Here is a 22,834-nt window from a genome sequence, read left to right as displayed (position 1 = left end):
CAATTAACAAAGACCTAGAAGAATTAAAGAATAAACATACAAACACAAACAACAGAATTACTGAAATTAAAAATACTGTAGAAGGAATCAATAGCAGAATATCTGAAGCAGAACAAATCAGTGAGCTGGAAGATAAAATGGTGGAAATAACTTCTCAAGAGCAGAATAAAGTAAAAAGAATGAAAAGAACTGAAGACAGTCTCAGGGACCTCTGGGGCCATATCAAACGCACCAACATTCAAATTATAGGGGTCCCAGAAGAAGGAGAGAAAAAGAAAGGGTATGAGAAAATTTTTGAAGAGATTATAGTTGCAAAATTCCCCAACATGGAAAAGGAAACACTCAAGTCCAAGAGGCACAAAGAGTCCCATACACAATAAACCCAAACAGAAACATGCCAAGACACATATTAATCAAACGAACAATGACTAAACACAAAGAAAGAATATTAAAAGCAGCAAGGGAAAAGAAACAAGCAACATACAAGGTAAACCCCATATGCTTAACAGCTGATCTTTCAGCAGAAACTCTGCAGGCCAGAAGGGAATGGCAGGATATATTTAAAGTACCGAAAGGAAAAAATCTACAACCAAGATTACTGTATGCAACAAGGATATCATTCAAAATTGATGGAGAAATAATTAGCTTTCAGACAAGCAAAAGTTAAGAGAATTCAGTACCACCAAACCAGCTTTACAAAAAATGTTAAAGGGACTTATATAGCCAAGAAATACAAGAGAAGAAAAAAGATCTACAAAATCAATGGAAAACAATTAAGAAAATGGCAATAGGAACACATATATCAATAATTAAATGTAAATGGATTAAATGCTCCAACCAAAAGACACAGACTGGCTGAATGGATACAAAAACAAGACCCATATATATGTTGTCTACAAGAAACCCACTTCAGATCTCAAGACACATGTAGACTGAAAGTGAGAGGATGGAAAAATATATTCCATGAAAATGGGGAGCAAAAGAAAGCTGAGGTAGCAATCCTCATATCAGACAAAATAGATGTTAAAATGAAGATTACAAGAGATAAGGAAGGACACTACATAATGATCAAGGGATAATCCAAGAGGAAGACATAACAATTGTAAATATCTATGTACCCAACATAGGAGCACCTCAATATATAAGACAAACACTAACAGACATAAAAGGAGAAACTGACAGTAACACAATAATAGTAAGAGATTTTAACACCCTACTCACACCAATGGACAGATCATCAAATCAGAAAATTAATAAGGAAACACAAGTCTTAAATGATACATTAGATGAGATGGATCTTATTGATATTTTCAGGACATTACATCCAAATGCAGAAGAATACACCTTCTTCTCAAGTGCACATGGACCATTCTCCAGGATAGACCACATCTTGGGTCCCCAATCAAGCCTCACTAAATTTAAGAAAATTGAAATTGGACCAAACATCTTCTCCGACCACAATGCTATCAGACTAGATATCAATTACAAGAAAAAACTATAAGAAACACAAACATATGGAGATTAAACAACACATTTCTAGGTAACCAAGAGGTTACTGCATAAATCAAAAGGGAGATAAAAAGATTTCTAGAAACAAATGACAATGAAAACACGACAACTCAAAACCTATGGGATGCAGCAAAAGCAGTTCTAAGAGGGAAGTTTATAGCAATACAATCCTACCTAAAGAAACAAGAAAAACATCGAATAGACAACCTAACTTTACACCTAAAAAACTGGGAAAAGAACGAAAAAAAAAAAACCCCAAAGTTAGTAGAAGGAAAGAAATCTTAAAGATCCAAGCAGAAATAAATGAAAAAGAAATGAAAGAATGATAGTAAAGATTAATAAAACTAAAAGCTGGTTCTTTGAGAAAACAAACAAAATTGACACACCTTTAGCCAGACTCATCAAAAAAAAAAAAAAAGAAAAAGAAGAAGAATCAAATCAACAAAACTAGAAATGAAAAAGGAGAAGTTACAACAAACAGTGCAGAAATACAAAGGATTATAAGAGACTATTATGAACAACTATATGGCAATAAAATAGACAACCTGGAAGAGATGGACAGATTCCTAGAAAAGTTCTATCTTCCAAGAATGAACCAGGAAGAAATAGAAATTATCAACAACCCAATTACAAGCATTGAAATTGAAGCTATGATCAAATATCTCCCAAAAAACAAAAGCCCAGGACCAGAAGGCTTCACAGAGAATTCTGTCAAACATTTAGAGAAGAGCTAATCCTATCCTTCTAAAACTCTTTCAAAAAATTGCAGAGGAAGGAACACTTTCAAACCCATTCTACAAGGCCACCATCACCCTGATACCAAAACCAAAGACAACACACACACCAAAAAACTATAGGCCAATATCACTGATAAACATAGACGCAAAAATCCTCAACAAAATTTTAGCAAACAGAATTCAGAAACACATCAAAAAGCTCATACACTATGATCAAGTTTATTGGGTTTATTCCAGGGATGCAACAATTCAATATACACAAATCAATCAATGTGACACACCATATTAACAAAGTGAAACATAAAACCCATATGATAATCTCAATAGATGCAGAAAAAGGCTTTGACAAAATTCAGCACCCACTTATGATTAAAACTTTTCAAAAAATGGGCATAGAAGGAACCTACCTCAACATAGTAAAGGCTATATATAATAAGTCTACAGCAAACGTTATTCTCAATGGTGAAAAACTAAAAGCATTCCCCCTAAGATCAGGAACAAGACAAGGGGTGTCCACTTTCACCACTAGTATTCAACATAGTTCTGGAAGTTCTAGCTACAGCAATCAGAGAAGAAAAAGAAATAAAAGGAATCCAGATTAGAAAAGAAGAAAGCTCTCACTGTTTGCAGATGACATGATACTGCACATAGAAAACCCTAAAGACAATATTAGAATATTACTAAACAGTGAATTTGGCAAAGTTGCAGGATACAAAATCAATACACAGAAATCATTTGTTTCTATATACTACCAATGAAAAATCAGAAATAGAAATTAAGGAATCAATACCATTCACCATTGCAACAAAAAGAATTAAATATCTAGGGATAAACTTACCTAAGGAGAAAAAAGAACTGTGCACAAAAAATTATAAGACACTAATGAAAGAAATCAAAGACGACATAAACAGATGGAGAGATATTCCATGTTCCTGGGTAGGAAGAATATTGTGAAAATGACAATACTACCAAATGCACTGTACAGATTCAATGCAATCCCTATCAAATTACCAATGGCATTTTTCACAGAACTAGAACAAAAACTTTCACAATTCATATGGAAATACAAAAGACCCTGAATAGCCAAAGCAGTCTTGAGAAAGAAGAATGGAGCTGGAGGAATCAACCTTCCTGACTTCAGATTATACTACAAAGCTACAGTCATCAAGACAGTATGATATTGGCACAAAAACAGAAATACAGACCAATGAAACAAGATAGAAAGCCCAGAAATAAACCCGTGCACCCATGGGTACCTTATTTTTGACAAAGGAGGCAAGAATATACAATGGGGCAAAGACAGTCTCTTCAATAAATGGTACTGGGAAAACTGGACAGCTACATGTAAATTGCCAACATCCGCTGGATCATCGAAAAAGCAAGAGAGTTCCAGAAAAACATCTACTTCTGCTTTATTGACTATGCCAAAGCCTTTGACTGTGTGAATCACAACAAACTGTGGAAAATTCTGAAAGAGATGGGAATACCAGACCACCTGACCTGCCTCTTGAGAAACCTATGTGCAGGTCAGGAAGCAACAGTTAGAACTGGACATGGAACAACAGACTGGTTCCAAATAGCAAAAGGAGTACGTCAAGGCTATATATCATCACCCTGCTTATTTAACTTATATGCAGAGTACATCATGAGAAACGCTGGGCTGGATGAAGCACAAGCTGGATCAAGACTGCCGGGAGAAATATCAATAACCTCAGATATGCAGATGACACCACCCTTATGGCAGAAAGTGAAGAGGAACTAAAAAGCCTCTTGATGAAAGTGAAAGAGAAGAGTGAAAAAATTGGCTTAAAGCTCAACATTCAGAAAACTAAGATCATGGCATCTGGTCCCATCACTTCATGGGAAATAGATGGGGAAACAGTGGAAACAGTGTCAGACTATTTTTTGGGGTTCCAAAATCACTGCAGATGGTGATTGCAGCCATGAAATTAAAAGACGCTTACTTCTTGGAAGGAAAGTTATGACCAACCTAGATAGCATATTCAAAAGCAGAGACATTACTTTGCCAACAAAGGTCCATCTAATCAAGGCTATGGTTTTTCCAGTGGTCATGTATGGATGTGAGAGTTGGACTGTGAAGAAAGCTGAGCGCTGAAGAATTGATGCTTTTGAACTGTAGTATTGGAGAAGACTCTTGCGAGTCCCTTGGACTGCAAGGAGATCCAAACAGTCCATTCTAAAGGAGATCAGCCCTGGGTGTTCTTTGGAAGGAATGATGCTAAAGCTGAAACTCCAGTACTTTGGCCACCTCATACGAAGAGTTGACTCATTGGAAAAGACCCTGATGCTGGGGGGGATTGGGGGCAGGAGGAGAAGGGGACAACAGAGGATGAGGTGGCTGGATGGCATCACCGACTCAATGGACAAGAGTTTGAGTGAACTCCGGGAGTAGTGATGGACAGGGAGGCCTGGCATGCTGTGGTTCATGGGGTTGCAAGGAGTCGGACACGACTGAGCGACTGAACTGAACATGTAAAAGAATGAAATTAGAACACCTCCTAACAGCATACACAAAGATTAACTCAAAATTGATTAAAGACCTAAATGTAAGACCAGAAACTATAAAACTCTTAGAGGAAAACAGGCAGAACACTCATGACATAAACCAAAGATCCTCTATGACCCACCTCCTAGAGTAATGGAAATAAAGACAAAAGTAAACAAGTGGGATCTGATTAAATTTAAAAGTTTTTGCATATCAAAGGAAACTATAAGCAAGGTGAAAAGACAACCCTCAGAATGGGAGAAAATAATAGCAAATGAAACAACTGACAAAGGATTAGTTTCCAAAATATACAAGCAGCCCATACAACAATACCAGAAAAAAACAAACAACCCAATCAAAAAGTGGAGAAAAGACCTACACAGACATTTTTTCAAAGAAGACATACAGATGGCTAACAAATACATGAATATATGTTCAACATCGCTCATTAATAGAGAAATGCAAATCAAAACTACAATGAAATATCACCTCACACCAGTCATAATGGGCCATCATCAAAAAGTCTACAAACAATAAATTTTGGAGAGGGTTTGGAGAAAAGGGAACGCTCTTGCACTGTTGGTACGACTGTAAATTGATACAGCCACTATGGAAGACAGTATGGAGATTCCTTGAAAAACTAGGAATAAAACCAGGAATAAAACTAGGAATATGACCCAGCAATCCTACTCCTAGGCATATACCCTGGGGAAACCAAAATTGAGACACATGTATCCCATTGTTCATTGCAGCCACTACTTACAATAGCTAGAACATGGAAGCAATCTAGATGTCCACCGACAGATGGATGGATAAAGAAGGTGTGGTACATATACACAATGGAATATTACTCAGCCATAAAAAGGAACGCATTTGAGTCAGTTCTAATGAGGTGGATGAACCCAGAACCTATTATACAGAGTGAAGGGAGTCAGAAAGAGAAAGATAAATATTGTATTCTAATGCATATATACAGGATCTAGAAAAATGGTACTGAAGAATTTATTTACAGGGCAACAATGGAGAAACAGACATAGAGAACAGACTTATGGACAAGGGGAGAGGGGAGGAGGGGTGAGATGCATGGAAAGAGTAACATGGAAACTTACACTACCATGTGTAAAATAGATAGCAAATGGGAATTTGCTGTAGGGAATTTGCTGTATGTCTCAGGAAACTCAAACAGGGGCTCTGTATCAACCTAGAGGGATGGGATGGGGAGGGAGATGGGAGGGAGGTTCAAAAGGGAGGGGATATATGTATACCTATGGCTTATTCATGTTGAGGTTTGACCGAAAACAGCAAAATTCTGTAAAGCAATTACTTTCAATAAAAAATAAATTAAAAAAAAAAAAAGGTTCTGCCAACCTGATCGTAAACCCCTGTACAACCTGAAGACACACAACCATAAACACTGAGGATCACAGCTGGATTCTCCTCAAGGAAACGGCTTCTCTCTGGAGTGTGGTTCATTTGAACAGGACCCAGGGCCTCCTCAGCCCAGTCTCACAGTGCAGAAGACAATTACACCCTGTGTGCTGACAAAGATGCTGTGGACGTAAGGCTCCACCATACTTCAAGCTGCCCAACAATGAGGTGGGTGGACCAACACCTCCCATCAGCAATTGAACAGCAAGCTAAGACCAAGCACAACTTTATACAACACTGATACAACTGCACAGAGAACACACAATATGGGTCAACTCAAACCGAGTCCTACTTTCTCTGCTGCGTAAGCCACAGAAACATCAGCTCAATTATGCTTCCAGAAACTAGACAAACTCAAGCTGCCATTCTTCACTGGATCTACACGGAACTCTATCTCTCATGAGCATGGGGTTCTGGGGAGGTTATTCCTTTTTCTTGTTTTGTTTCCAATTTATTAACCTGGAAAACCAGCCTAGTACTTTATGCCTCTGCCATACCTGAAAACTACTAACAGCCCCCTCCAGAGAAAATTTAGCAGACAGGTGAGGCTACAGTCATTATTTGAAGCTTTTAAGTTCCATTAACATTCATTTACTTTAAGTATCTGAAAGCACAATCTCTCAGAACTTCACAGATAGAAAAAGTCAGTCTCTCTCAGTCTCCTGTCTCGTTCTCCGTCTCTCCATCCATCTCTGAGTCTCCCTCTCTCTCTCCTTGTGAAAGCACCACTTAGACTGAACTCTAGGCACAGACACTGCCACCCTGCCACCACAAAGGCAGGAATGCAGACACAGTGCTCGTGAGTACTTGGGGGTGGATGCTCATGGGATACTGATCACCTTTCACAGCTATCTGGGCCTCCAGGGAACTCGAATGTCTGACTCCACATTTCTGAGCCAAGCATCTCCTTCTGGTCAAGAAACCGTGCTCAGAGTGCAGGGCCGGCCCCTCCTTTCCTGCTGGAACTGTAGACTTCTGGAGTGGGACAGAATACTGTCCAACACCCCTATTATAGAGATGAGGAAACTGAAGCTCTAGGCAAGGCCAAGACTTGTCTAGACCAACCAGAACTGGAACCCTGGCACTGAGGTCTCCAGGCACTGAGGCTAATGCTCTTTATTTCTGGTTACAGTAACCCCCTCAGCAGCCACGCGTTTCACCCCACCCAACCCCCAGCAGGGACTGGTACCCGTCAGATGTGGAAAGCAGAGGCCCCCCCCTCACTGTGTCCTCCCCTAAGCTCCTCTCTCCCCTCACTGGGAAGTCCCATGGTACTTTATCCCCACCTGTGTCACAGGATGGGGTACATTACTTTTTTCTTCTCCTGAATTCTTTCTCCATATCAATTGATGGTGGCAGTGAAGGGGCAAGACTCTAAAACCAGGCTGAAAGTGAAAGTGGTTCAGTCGTGTCCGACTCTTTGTGACCCCATGGACTATACAGTCCATGGAATTCTCCAGGCCAGAATACTGGAGTGGGTAGCCTTTCCCTTCTCCAGGGGATCTTCCCAACCCAAGGACTGAACCCAGGTCTCCCACATTGCAGGCGGATTCTTTACCAGCTGAGCCACAAGGGAAGCCCAGAACCAGGCTACCTTATTCCAATCACTAGCTGTGTGATTGGGACAAATACATAGCCTTTTGTGTTTCAATGTTCTAATGTTCTTGTCTACAAAGTGCAGACTATAATACATACTTCCTAGGACTGGCATGAGGATTCAGTGAGTGAATACTTAGACGGCATTTAGCACAACACTGGTCACACTGCAAGCTTGTGTCATGACCAAGGAGAAGGTGGTATAAGTTGGAGCTTTGGACTGGTTCATCTTTGAGGCCCAGCATTTGACTATGAGGGATGAGGATGCTGGGTTAAAAAATATGTTGAATGAATGAACCTAGCACAGTCTACTGCTGATAACAGGTGCTCTGTTAACGATCACTGAACAAATATGTAGATTTCCAGAATTCACAGGCTCACTTGGAAGTGTCACCGGGAAAGTTCACTAGTAGATAAATTCAGATCTGCAGGCACCAAAATTTTCTATTGCTCGACTTTTCCATTAGCAGCTGCCTTAAAAAGTTTAACCAAAGTACAGCTCTCAATTTCTAAGCATTCTCTTGGTACACAATCACCCATTGTTTTGTGACAATGTTCTCCATCGTGCCTTATGGTTGTGCTGTGCTAAGTCACTTCAGTCATATCTGACTCTTTGAGACCCCATGGACTGTAGCCCGCCAGGCCCCTCTGTCCATGGGATTCTCCAGGCAAGAATACTGGAGTGGGTTGCCATGCCCTCCTCCAGGGGATCTTGTCAATCAAGGAACTGAACCCATTTCTCTTTTGTCTCTTGCATTGGCAGGTGGGTTCTTTACCACTAGCGCCACCTGGGAAGCCCATGCCTTATGGGGCTGATATACAATTGTTAGTGGACATTTTCCTGTTTTTATCTAGGCTTTGAAAAACAAAGTTCCCAAAACCCCCTGCTGGTACTCATCTCTGAGGGCCCAGTGAATTAAAATATCTTAATAAAGGAAGCCAACAAAAGATAACAGAGTCTTGAATCAGAAACCCAGATCTGGAACCCTATAAGTGGGTTTAGGTGCTTATACCAAAGAAAGTTCTACAGAAGGGGCGGGTCTGGAAGCCAGAGAACATTAGCAGACGGCATTGAGGATGACACAGAACGTATCTGGAGCTTCTCAAATAAAAGGCACTTTATAAGAACAAAACATGTTAGTCACCTAGGAGGCTTGAAGTGAAACCTGGGCTTCAACAAACACTCAGTTGACTGTTGGCCAAAATGCTTAGCTGGAGACTTTTACTGTCTGGGACACAAATCTACCTGGAGCTTAGCCAGACAGGACCTCGGGTGTGTGGGAGGGGACCCCAAGGCCCATTGAGAGGTCGAGGAGATGCCAGGTTCTTCTGAGAGGTGGCACGTCCTGGGCCCCCACCCAGCGAGAGCCTATCTCAGGAAGCAGGTCCTCCTTGCCCGCCCAGATACACCTGACCTGCTGTGACCTCTCACTCCATGACCTCACAACAGCTACACAGGGGTGAGAAGAAAGAGGGTAATGCAGATGCCCCAAAACAAGAGGCTTTTCCTGTACCTGAAAGCTCCATGTAAAGAATGTTTTTTTAAACACTCCAGTTTTTTCAGTTCAGTTCAGTCACTTAGTTGTGTCTGACTCTTTGCAATCCCATGAATCACAGCACGCCAGGCCTCCCTGTCCATCACCAACTCCCGCATTTTACTCCAACTCATGTCCATCGAGTCAGTGATGCCATCCAGCCATCTCATCCTCTGTAGTCCCCTTCTCCTCCTGCCCCCAATCCCTCCCAGCATCAGAGTCTTTTCCAATGAGTCAACTCTTCTCATGAGGTGGCCAAAGTACTGGAGTTTCAGCTTTAGCATCAGTCCTTCCAATGAACGCCCAGGACCGATCTCCTTTAGAATGGACTGGTTGGATCTCCTTGCAGTCCCAGGGACTCTCAAGAGTCTTCTCCAATACCACAGTTCAAAAGCATCAGTTCTTCGGTGTTCAGCTTTCTTCACAGTCCAACTCTCACATCCATACATGACTACTGGAAAAACCATAGCCTTGACTAGACGGACCTTTGTTGGCAAAGTAATCTCTCTGCTTTTTAATATGCTGTCTAGGTTGGTCATAACTTTCCTTCCAAGGAATAAGCATCTTTTAATTTCATGGCCGCAATCACCATCTGCAGTGATTTTGGAGCCCAAAAAATAAAGTCTGACACTGTTTCCACTGTTTCCCCATTTATTTCCCATAAAGTGATGGGACCAGATGCCATGATCTTAGTTTTCTGAATGTTGAATTTTAAGTCAACATTTTCACTCTACTCTTTCACTTTCATCAAGAGGCTTTTTAGTTCCTCTTCACTTTCTGCCATAAGGGTGGTGTCATCTGCATATCTGAGGTTATTGATTTCTCCTGGCAATCTTGATTCCAGCCCAGCATTTCTCATGATATACTCTGCGTATAAGTTAAATAAGCAGGGTGACAATATACAGCCTTGACGTACTCCTTTTCCTATTTGGAACCAGTCTCCAGTTTTTTAAGTATATGCAAATTCCCTGGTAGATGAACAGAGTGAAGAAAGTACCTCTCTCAGGGCTTTGGGGCTAAAGCCAGGGAGAAACAGACTAGCATGAACTACCATTCAAACTTCTCCCCTGAGCCAGGGGGTTCCCAGAATTTTTACCCACAGACTCTGACAGTCTGGCACCCATGGCTGCCATCCTGCCTCCCCTTTTGGGAACCTTTTATTCCTATTCCTAAGGAGCTAGGGGGTACTGGACCCCATCCATGTGCATGCACAGAGGCTCCCACTGAAGGATGCTGGCACATGTCTGGCCATCATGCATTTATACACATCTGCTCCCGAAAACCACAGAGCAGGTGCTGTGGGCCAGGCAGACCAGTCTCTGAGTCCTGGTTCTGCCATCTTTTCTCTGTTCTGAAATTCAGTTCCTTCATTAGAAACTGAAAACCATAGGGACTTCCCTGTGGTCCAGTGGTTAAGAATCTGCCTTGCAATGCAAGGGACAAGGGTTCAATTCCTGGTCAGGGAACTATTATCCACACGCCAATGAGCAGCTAAGCCCGCACACCACAACGAGAGAGTCTGGCACCGCAACAAAGAGATCCTGCATGATGCAATGAAGATTCCATGTGCTGCAGCTAAGACTCGATGCACCCAAATAAAGATTAAAAAAAAAAAGTAATTGAAAACCATAATTTGTCTCGCACATTAAGACAAGGTTTGTTGTCTGCTGTGGTTTAGTTGCTAAGTCGTGTCTGATTCTTTGTGACCCTATGGACTGCAGCCTGCCAGGTGCTCTGTCCGTGGGATTTCCCAGGCAAAAATACTGGAGCGGGTTGCCCTTTCCTTCTCCAGATCATCTTCCTGACCGAGGGGTTGAACTCACATCTCCTGCATTGGCAGGTGGATTCTTTACCACTGAGCCACCAGGGAAGCCCAAGACAAAGTTTATAAAGCTTAACAAGTAAAGGTCATTAATCATTTTTTTCTTATAGATTACTAACATTGAGAAAAGGTATGGGTGGGAACTCCTCAAAGCCTCCTACTGCCCTCTACAATAAATTTCCAAATCCTTCCCAGCCCAGGAGGCTCTGCTTGGCCTTCCTCATTGAGCTCGCCTCAATACACTCCATTCTTTCCACCTCTGAGCCTTCAAACATGCTCTTGCTTGCATCTGGTGTGGCCTTACCTCTCTTCATCCCCAAGAACTAGTTGAAAAGGCTCATTCTTGGAGGGGCAGATCCCAGACTCCCTTAATCCCAGGACATGTGTCATGACGTACTGTTGTCTTCGCTTACAGCACTTAGCCCATTTATACCTATGTACTTGTGTTCACCACCCCTTCCTCTTCCAACAGCTGGCAAATTCCCTTTGGCCAGGTGCTGGGCCCTGGGATTCATTCACTGCTGTATCCCCAAAACTGGGTAGATTCCTGGCACCAGCAAGGTCTTCCGATAATATCTTTTGAATCAATGTGTTGCAGAATTGAAACCCCAAATAGCCAGGAGGAGCCAGGAGCTATAAGCAATTCTCTGACAGCCCTCAACACCAGGCTGGGAAGCCAACAAAAAACTTCATACCCATGAAGTTTCTTTTTTATTCATAAAGCCAGAAAAACAAGTGCCAGCTCATTATCAGAAATGTTAAATCATCCCCAAGTCACTCAATGGAGAATTCCCTTTTCTAGGCTCCAAGTTCCACTGGCCCAGGCCTCTTAGAAGGCTGCCAGAGCTCCAAACAATGCAAATGCTAGGAGGGTGTAGAAGGGCGATGAGTAAGGAATCTCTTTAAAGGTAGTGGGCCTGGCACAGGCCACTGTATTTTTGATGCAATGCCCTTTAAACACTGTCATGTCCACCTGGGTCCCCATCCTGGGAAATTCCAGGCCTGGTTTCCGTTTTTCTCAAATACCCAGCACACCTGTCTGGGTGAATGTTTTAGAATATATTTAGAAACACAGAATGTCTGTGTTTTATTACAGCTAGGTTAACAATCTCAGTACTCTGAGATGATCGACATTTATCCCAAAATAAACATAATTCATTCTAATAACGTCAGTCAATAACAGTATCACCACCCCCAGTGTGTAATAGATCATCCAGTGAAAGCAATGTTGAGGTTTAAAGGTTATAAATGGAGGTGGAGGGGGGCGCCCATGTTCACTCCATCAGTAGGCCGAGGCAGGCAGTTCTTTGCAAGGGCCTTGTATCCAGGAGCACCACTCTACAAAGAGCACAAGCACATTTGTGGATCAATTCCAGGAGGCAGGCATGGGGGTGGGGACGTGGGCAGAGAGGGAGGGGCACTCACTGAGTCCTGAGTGGTTATAACCTGGATTTCTGCTTTAAATCCTGAGTACAGCACTAACAATCTGTTGACTTTGGGCTGGTTATTTAATCTCATTGAGCCTTAGCTGTCTCCTTTGTAAAATAGGAGAAACAATAACTACAATATGAGGTTGTTGGGGAGATTAAATGAGCTAAAAAACAAAACAGAAACCTAAAGTCCTTCAACCAGTGCTGCAGAGAGTAAACCTACGTAAGCGTTTGCTATCATTATTTAGGGTTTACGAGATCAGACACATCTTTATTTCACTTCATTTCATTAAAGTCTCAAGCCAATCCTTCCAGATTGTTAGTTATCCCCTTTTCACAGATGTAAAAACTGAGGCTCCTGAGGATTAAGTAGCTAATTCAAAGCCAGATAACTAGGAGATGGCAAGACCAGCACTTGAACCCAATCATCATACTCATTATCATCTTAACCACCATTTCCTGGAAGTCAGGTGGTACACCGAGCACTTCACAGCATCTTATCAAATACTCAAAACCACTCTCCAAGGAAAGAACTGTAACTATTTCATACAAACAAGGACACAAGGTTGGAAGAATTAAATCTTGGGCGAGGTCACACTGTTAGTTAAGGAATGAAGTGGGAGCTTGATCCTAGTTCTGACACCAAAGCTCACAGTCTCTTCCATTCAAGTCCTGACTGTCTAGTATTTGTCATAGATCGTGTAACTTCACTTGAAATCATCAACGTGCCTGAATTCATATTAAATGTAAACAACACTAGCCTTGTTAAGTGAAGTCCAGGAATGGCCCACTCCATGAAGGGGCCTGCTGTCCTGAATAACAAGGAGTTAGGATATCCCCAAAGAAAAGCCTAGGTTTCCACCTGGTTCCTTCTAGAAGGCTTGGTTGGGGGTCACTGATAGCAATTGGGAAATGTGTTAAAAAGAAGCATGAGGAGTTCTTGGTCATTAAACTTTTATCTTTTGGGAATTAGAAGACCACAAATATTTTCTCATGTAAATCATCATCTGCTCCCAGCTTTTCTACCATGGAAAGGCTTTCCTTTCCTTAGCAGTATTTGACTGCCCTACTCAGCTAAGTGTGACTCTGAAAATACCTACGAAGTTGCTCCATCCCCCAACTATTTTCTGTCCCTAAACTATATGATGGAGATGACATACAGAAGGGCCAATAGCAACAGAGATATAGTGAGGTATACAAAGATGTAGTGATGGTGACTTTTCATGTTTCATGAAAACAGTAACCAGCCAACACCTGGTGCTAACCTGATGCTCACTTTGCAAATTACCTAGACCCTCATGTTGACCCATTCAACAGTTCTATAGGAAACTATGTTGTTGTTTGCTTTATTGACTATGCCAAAGCCTTTGACTGTGTAGATCACAACAAACTGTGGGAAATTCTTCAAGAGATGGGAATACCAGACCACCTGACCTACCTCCTGAGAAATCTGTATGCAGGTCAGGAAGCAACAGTTAGAACTGGATATGGAACAACAGACTGGTTCCAAATAGGAAAAGGAGTACGTCAAGGCTGTATATTGTCACCCTGCTTATTTAACTTATATGCAGAGTACATCATGGGAAATGCCCAGCTAGATGAAGCACAAGCTGGAATGAAGATTGCTGGGAGAAATATCAATAACCTCAGATATGCAGATGACACCACCCTTATGGCAGAAAGTGATGAAAAACTAAAGAGCCTCTTGATGAAAGTGCAAGAGGAGAGTGAAAAAGCTGGCTTAAAACTCAACATTCAGAAAACTAAGATCATGGCATCTGGTCCCATCAGTTCAGTTCAGTTGTCACTCAGTCGTGTCCAACTCTTTGCGACCCCATGAATCGCAGCATGCCAGGCCTCCCTGTCCATCACCAACTCCCGGAGTTCACTCAGACTCATGTCCATCGAGTCAGTGATGCCATCTGACCACCTCATCCTCTGTCATCCCCTCTCCTCCTGCCCCTAATCCCTCCCAGCTTCAGAGTCTTTTCCAATGAGTCAACTCTTGGCATGAGGTAGCCCAAGTATTGGAGTTTCAGCTTTAGCATCAGTCCTTCAAATGAACACCCAGGACCAATCTCCTTTAGAATGGACTGGTTGGATCTCCTTGCAGTCCAAGGGACTCTCAAGAGTCTTCTCCAACACCACAGTTCAAAAGCATCAATTCTTCCGTGCTGAGCTTTCTTTCTAGTCCAACTCTCACATCCATACATGACCACTGGAAAAACCATAGCCTTGACTAGACGGACCTTTGTGGCAAAGTAATATCTCTGCTTTTTAATATGCTATCTAGGTTGGTCATAACTTTTCTTCCAAGGAGTAAGCGTCTTTTAATTTCATGGCTGCAATCACCATCTGCAGTGATTTTGGAGCCCAAAAAATCAAGTCCGACACTGTTTCCACTGTTTCCCCATCTATTTCCCATGAAGTGATGGGACCATGATTTTAAGACCATGATCTAAGATGCCATGATCTTAGTTTTCTGAATGTTGAGTTTTAAGCCAGCTTTTTCACTTGCCTCTTTCATTTTCACCAAGAGGCTCTTTAGTTCCTCTTCACTTTCTGCCATAAGGGTGGTGTCATCTGCATATCTGAGGTTATTGATACTTCTCCTGGCAATCTGGTCCCATCACTTCATGGCAAATAGATGGAGAAACAATGGAAACAGTTAGAGACTTTATCTTGGGGGGCTCCAAAATCACTGCAGATGGTGACTGCAGCCATGAAATTAAAAGATGCTTGCTCCTTGGAAGAAAAACTATGAACAACCTAGACAGCATTTTAAAAAGCAGAGACATTACTTGGCCAACAAAGGTCTGTCTAGTCAAGGCTGTGGTTTTTCCAGTGGTCGTGTATGGATGTGAGAGTTGGACTGTGAAGAAAGCTGAACGCCAAAGAATTGATGCTTTTGAACTGTGGTGTTGGAGAAGACTCTTGAGAGTCCCTTGGACTGCAAGGGGATCAAATCAGTCCATCCTAAAGGAAATCACTCTTGAATATTCATTGGAAGGACTGATGCTGAAGCTCCAACACTTTGGCCATCTGATGTGAAGAACTGACTCATTGGAAAAGACCCTGATGCTGGGAAAGATTGAAGGTGGGAAGAGAAGGGGACAACAGAGAATGAGATGGTTGGATGGCATCACCAAGTCGATGGACATGAGTTTGAGCAAGCTCCGGGAGTTGGTGATGGACAGGGAAGCCTGGTGTGCTGCAGTCCCTGGGGTCACAAAGAGTCGGATACGACTTAGCAACTGAACAACAACATCAGTTCAGTTGCTCAGTCATGACCGACTCTTTGTGACCCCATGGACTGCAGCACACCAGGCTTTCCTGTCCTCCACTATCTCCTGGAGTTTGCTCAAACTCATGTCCATTGAGTTGGTGATTCTAACCATCTCATCCTCTGCCACCCTCTTCTTCCTTTGCCTTCGATCTTTCCCAACATCAGGGTCTTTCTCAACGAAGTTGGCTGGGCCAGTTGATCTCAGAGCCACTGAAATTGAATTGAAACCCCAAACTATAGTTTAATTCAAAGGAAAATGACTACTCAGCAGAACAAATAACAAAGCAACAGATTACAAGAGAGCACTCTAAGTGAAGTATAACACAAAATTGCCTTGCTGGTTCTATAGAAGCAGATCCCTTGTTAGGGCATCGTGCCCCTTCAGAGGGCCAAGGAAAGATTGCCACAGAGTAACAGCATCCCAGACCCAACAGCTCCAGAGGCAGGGAGGATGACTAAGGGGAGGGAGGGTGGCAAGCTTGTCCTGGCCAACTTTGCATTAAAATCTCTGCCCACAGTTTGGTCTGTGGTGGGATTTAGATAAAACACAACAAGAAGAATTCAACCCATAAAGTCTTGCTTTGACAAACTTTCCAGCACTGGGTAAAAGACATTAATTAATTGAAATGGCAGTGATTACTCACCTCTTACTACAAGAGTCAAGTTTGGGGGGTGGCGGGGGAGGGGGGGACACGTCACTGAGTAATGACACACCAAAGAGTTTTCCTTGAAACAACCTTCCTTCCTTCCAACTTTGGACTCTATAGATGGATGAAAGGAAGCCCTTTATATAAGATTCAGCTGACTCTGCCCAAAAGATAAAAGAAAACAGGACTTGCAGAAACCTGCAAGATACCTAAAAGCATCTACATGACAAAAATTCAGCAAAAGTTTAAATCTTATCTTTTTAAATTTCATCTTGCCTCAAACCCCCAAAAAAGAAGAATCATAGAAGGAACTGGTAATTTAAACTTCAAATCCTAAATTTAAGTCTTAGATACTGAATAAATATTGAACTTTTTTTTATAAAAGGAGACAAGAATTTAAGATTCTCATTAGGCAAGTATCAGGGATAGTGCTGTAAAAGCACTTGATTTTTATATCAACATTAAATCACTATTTATAGTATTTCTACTGTTTAATCTAAAATAAACAGTGCTGCTATTACTGTCCGAGAATCACCAGTGACACACACAATGGAACTAAGGTGAAAGATTCAGGGTGCCCCCACTGACAACTGCAGGATGTACGTTTTTCCCTTCCCCAAATTCCTGACTTCTTGGTCATCTAAGAAGGATTCATTGTCCCTAGGGCCAGAGTCAGTGGCAAAACAGGTACAACTGGGGCACAGCCCAAGGATCTGACAGCACGAAAGTCACGTGTGTGTGCCCGTGTCAATTCTGAAACCCTGTAAACAGCCCAGCTACAGGGGAGCTCATACGTGTATATGTGTATGCTGCTGCTGCTGCTGTGTCGCTTTAGTCGTGTCTGACTCTGTGCGACCCCATAGACGGCAGCCCACCAGGCTTCCCATCCCTGGGATTCTCCAGGCAAGAACACTGGAGTGGGTTGCCATTTCCTTCTCCAATGCATGCAAGTGAAAAGTGAAAGTGAAGTCGCTCAGTCGTGCTCGACTCTAGCGACCCCATGGACTGCAGCCTACCAGGCTCCTCCATCCATAGGATTTTCTAGGCAAAAGTACTGGAGTGGGGTGCCATTGCCTTCTCCAATATATGTGTATACATATATGCATATGTATTATTTATATATATATAGAGATAGATTACAGTAGAATAGAGGAAGTCTCAAACTTAAGGACCACTTCATTTTGTCATTCCTATCACATGGAGTAAAACTGTATTCCAGAGCCATTAATAAGCCCTACTGAGCAACAGGCTGGTGGCCTGAAATTGCAGACCTTAAACTACACAGTGACCGAGAAGAAGAAGTACAAACCCCTCTCCTGAGCAAGGCAGGAAAAGAAAAAGGGAATGGAGTTTCAAGGGAGACAATTGCTGGACACTCTCTTCACTGTGGCTGTACTAAACTGTTGAACACAAATCACCACTGAAGTGGCTAATAACTGCTACTGATGGAGAAGCAACCGGGCCTGCCAGGCATCTGATACACATTGTCTCCTTCAGGACAGAGCTACTATTTTTCCCATTTCACAAGAAAGAAAACAGGGGTTCAGGGAGATCATGCAAGTATCACAGAAGTGACAGAATCTGAATTTGGGCCCAGGTTTGATGGGCTCCAAAGCTTGAACTTAAATTTGTTCATTATGCAAAACCACAATCCACTTTTCCTGGAACCTCTAGAAGCCCTCTCTTTTCCCAGGTTGTTGTTTGTTTCAAATCCACCTTTCTTATCTGCGCCACACATGCAGTAGAAATCTGTGTCTTGTCCAGTGGCCCTGGTTGCTGAGATTAGCGATCAACCCTTGGGTGAGAAGAGGGTAAATTCTGTGCACTCCTAATATCCAAGTTCCTTGGATATGGTAAATCTCAAATAGGGGGCTTTCAGCAGGTACAAACCCGACCCTGCGGCAAGCACACCTGCTGCTCCTGCTAAGCCGCTTCAGTCCTGGCCAACTCTGTGCGACCCCCATAGACGGCAGCCCACCAGGCTCCCCTGTCCCTGGGATTCTCCAGGCAAGAACACTGGAGTGGGTTGCCAGTTCCTTCTCGGATTTATGAAAGTGAAAAGTGAAAATGAAGTCGCTCAGACGTGTCCGACTCTCAGCGACCCCATGGACTGCAGCCTACCAGGCTCTTCTGTCCATGGGATTCTCCAGGCACGAGTATTGGAGTGGGGTGCCATTGCCTTCTCCGAAGCACACCTAACTTCACCCTTAAAGCAGAAATCCCAGAAGCTGTCAACGGGTTTACTGGCTTCCTTTAACTTTAAATGACAGTAATAGAGGCATTTCCCAGAAAGCAGAACCAACGAGGCATCATGACCTGGCAAAGCTTCTGTGTTTCACAATATGCCAAAAGACTGTGTGCATAGCTGAGGCAGTATTCAGGCGACGCTGCCAAGTCTTGTCTCATTTCCCTTCTCTGAGTCTCGGGAAACCAGATGGAGGGCCATTGCCCTTTTCCCAGGGCCACGCGGGACACTGGGTACAGCCGGATCTGTCTGCAGGCTGGACTCTTATCAAAGCCCCTGCCCGCCTTTCCACCCTCTCTTGGCAACCACTCTTTGGTTGTTGGTGCTCAACCCTGCCCACACAGTGGAATCAGTTGAGAAGTATAAACGATACAGACCCCCGCCCCCTCCATTCCCCCAAGGGGTTCTGATGGATCCAGCCTGGGCATCTGAATTTTACAAGCACCCCAGGTGATTCTACGGTGCAGGCAGGACTGAGACGCTTTGTCTGGACCACCGTGGGATAAACGATTCCCCTAACGCTGAAGCTCACCCCCCTTAACTTTCGTGGTTCCACACACACCGGATTTCTCCTCCTTGCTCCACCCGGAGCTCTTCCAGCGCAGCTTTGAATTCTGTCCGCTCGCAGGACGCCGCCTCTCTGCGCCTCCTCCGCCGCGGCGCCCAGGACCCCCAGAAGACGTGTGCTCCGCGCGACCCACCCCTGCCGCTGGAACTTACTTGGTCGCCAGATGTGGAGACCTCGCGGTACTGGGGAGCCAGAGCCGGAATCCGGTGCGCCGGGAGCGCGTGGGCGGGAACTCAGAGGTTGGGGAGTGCCGCCCGCGTAGCACGGCACCCGCAACTTCACCCGCTGCAGGAAAGGTACAGCCGCTGCGCGGGCCGGGAACGCGAACTGTCACGACCGTAGCGACTGCCGCTCCCCGAACCACCGCAGCCTGCGCTAAAAGGCCGAGGCGCGGCCCGGGCGAGCGAGGCGAACGCGGGCGGCCGGGAGAGGCTGCGCGCAGAAAGCGGCCCTGGGCAACCTGAAGGGGCAGTCCCTGCCCCAACAGAGTGGCCAGGCCACCGCGCGGGTAGGCCTGAGAGCTCGCCAGAGGTGACCCACGCCTACTGGTGGTGCCAGCTCCGTCCCGGCTGCTGCGAGCTCAGGCCCGTCCCGTTAGAAGTGCTAGCCCAGCGTCCGCAACCCGAAGCAGCTGCTTCAAAACACGACGGTGGAAACGCCTGTTAGAACACGTGCTCCCCCGTGAAACTCCTGTTAACACGTGACACATGCTCCCGGATGAAAAGCAGCTCAAAACAATCAAACCTTTTACGACAGAGCATACACTTCGATATGGACTTTTTAAAAATCTAAGATTTTCTTCCTGCCCTTAAATCTCTTCTTGGCGGTGTACATTGTGCACTGTTAAACGCTGTGATGACCTGTCAGGGAGTTTGTAACATGCTAGCTAATACATTTCCTAGTAAGCTGTTTTTTTAACGTTTTAAATGGAGAAGGTCTACATAAGGCATAACGATGCTATAAATAAGTTTCACACTGAATAAAATACATTCAATCATGTGACCCCATATGCTCATGAATATTTAGATTCCCAAAAAAGGCTGCCTTCTGAAAAGTTTGTTCATGACTCAAAAGTGAAACTTTGCAAAGGTAACACTGGTGGGAGACATGCAAACTTGTCAAACCTAATATAGAGACGCTAAAGATAGCAATTCTTCATGTATGTTTATCCTTACATGAGCTTCTGGTGGAAAAATTGCAAAATTTGTCCTTTCTTCTAGGATTCTGGATTTTATCTTCCATATCTTTTAAATACTCACATTTTCTATATCCTGCTTCTCTGTCTGCACTTTCAGTTAACTTCTTCAATTCTTTCCATTAATCAATTATTTTTGTGGTTATTTGAATCTGCTGTGTTACTGGTCTTTGCTAGGTGGAATAGTCCCTCCAGGCCCCCTATAATGTTTAAGTCCTACACCTGGAACCTGTGAATATGGCAAAGGAGAATTAAAGTAGCAGATGGAATTAAGGGTGCAAATCAGCTGACCTTGAGATGGAAAGATTAAGCATGGTCTATTGGTATGGGCTGGATGCAGTCACAAGGGTCCTTATAAATGGAAGAGGGAGGCAGAAGAAGGAGCGCTAAAAGAGATAGCAACTTGGGAAGGATTGGGCCTGGTGTTGCTGGTTTTGAAGAGGAAGAATGGAGCTATGAGCCAAGAAATTGAGCTTCTGTGGCTTCTAGAAGCTGCAGAAAACAAGGAAATGGGTTCTCTAGCAGGGCTCCAGAAGGAATACAGTTCTGCTGACACTTTGATTTCAGCCTTGTGAGACCCATTTTAGACTATTGAACTCCAGAACCATAATAAAAATTGTGTTGCTCTAGGCCACGAAATTTGTGGTAACTCATTACAACAGCAACAGGCAACCAATTCACCATCCACTTAAGTTCTTAATTTCAACAATAATATATTTATTTTCTAAGAGTATTTTGGTCTTATTTCTAATTTTATTGGGCAGGTTTAATAAGTCTCCTGTTCTCTGCTGATTCCACTGATTCAAAAATTCATATATAGTTATTTTTACTTTTAATTAAACTTTTTATTTGAGGATAGTTGTAAATTTGCTAGAGTGAAAAAGTTGGCTTAAAACTCAACATTCAGAAAACTAAGATCATGGCATACGGTCCCATCTCTTCATGGCAAATAGATGAGGAAACAGTGAGAAACTTTATTTTAGGGGGCTCCAAAATCACTGCAGATGGTGACTGCAGCCATGAAATTAAAAGGCACTTGCTCCTTGGAAGAAAAGCTATGCCCAATCTGCTGTTGCTGCTAAGTCACATCAGTCATGTCCGACTCTGTGCGACCCCATAGACGGCAGCCCACCAGGCTCCCCCATCCCTGGGATTCTCCAGGCAAGAACACTGGAGTGGGTTGCCATTTCCTTCTCCAATGCATGAAAGTGAAAAGTGAAAGTGAAGTTGCTCAGTCGTGTCCGACTCTTAGCGACCCCATGGACTGCAGCCTACCAGGCTCCTCCGTCCATGGGATTTTCCAGGCAAGAGTACTAGAGTGGGGTGCCATTGCCTTCTCTGACCAATCTAGACAGCATATTAAAAAGCAGAGACGTTACTTTGCCAACAAAGGTCCATCTAGTCAAGTGAAAATGAAGTCACTCAGTCCTGTCCGACTCTTTGCAACCCCATGGACTGCAGCCTGCCAGGTTCCTCCGTCCATGGGATATTCCAGGCAAGAATACTGGAGTGGGTTGCCATTTACTTCTCCAGGAGATCTTCCTGACCCAGGGATTGAGTCCGGGTCTCCCACATGGTAGGCAGACACTTTGCCATCTGAGCCACCAGGGAAGTCCTAGTCAAAGCTATGGTTTTTCCAGTGGTCATATATGGATGTGAGGGTTGGACCATAAAGAAAGCTGAGTGCTGAAGAATTGATGCTTTTGAACTGTGGTGTTGGAGAAGACTCTTGAGAGTCCCTTGGACTGCAAGGAGATCAAACCAGTCAATCATAAAGGAAATCAGTCCTGAATATTCATTGGAATATTCAGACTGATGCTGAAGCTCCAATACTTTGACCACCTGATGCGAAGAACTGACTCACTGGAAAAGACGCTGATGCTGATGGGAAAGATTGAAGGCAAGAAAAGGGGATGACAGAGGATGAGATGATTGGATGGCATCACCGAGTCAATGGACATGAGTTTGAGCAAGCTCCGGGAGTTGGATCTTTATGTTGAGCCTTCCAAACTATGAATATAGTATACCTCTCTATTTATTTATTTAGATCTTTGATATCTTTCATCAGTGTTTTGTTGTTTTCAGTACAAGTCTTAACACATTTGGTTAAATTTGCACTTAAGTATTTCCTTTAAAAAATTATATACATTGTTGGTAAGAATGTAAAATTGACAGGGAGGCCTGGCATGCTGCAGTCCACAGGGTTGCAGAGTCAGACACGACTGAGCAACTGAACTGAACTGTAAATCCACATGCAGCTGTAAGAGATAATGCAGAGACCCTTACACCTTTAACCCAATTTCCCTTCATGGTCATCTTGCAGACCCTGA

General features: G+C 43.5%; 1 protein-coding gene across 6 annotated transcripts in view; it reads right to left on the bottom strand.

Moving 5' to 3' along the window:
- NOD1 (nucleotide binding oligomerization domain containing 1) overlaps window positions 1–20,399 on the bottom strand; it is a 93,680-nt gene extending 73,281 nt beyond the window's left edge. For 2 of the 6 annotated variants that reach the window (XM_025291241.2, XM_025291243.2), the window contains exon 1: window positions 19,462–20,387. The gene's annotated coding sequence lies outside the window, so the exon portion shown is untranslated. The other 4 variants (XM_044946696.1, XM_044946694.1, XM_006055657.3 and 1 more) reach the window with 4 other exon arrangements.
- Between the last annotated feature and the right edge of the window lie 2,435 nt (window positions 20,400–22,834).

The sequence above is a fragment of the Bubalus bubalis genome, chromosome 8 (genome assembly GCF_019923935.1).
Source record: "Bubalus bubalis isolate 160015118507 breed Murrah chromosome 8, NDDB_SH_1, whole genome shotgun sequence".
Lineage (NCBI taxonomy): Eukaryota > Metazoa > Chordata > Mammalia > Artiodactyla > Bovidae > Bubalus > Bubalus bubalis.
The sequence above is the reverse complement of the archived record's forward strand: the minus strand, read 5'-3'. Positions and strand labels throughout refer to the sequence as shown.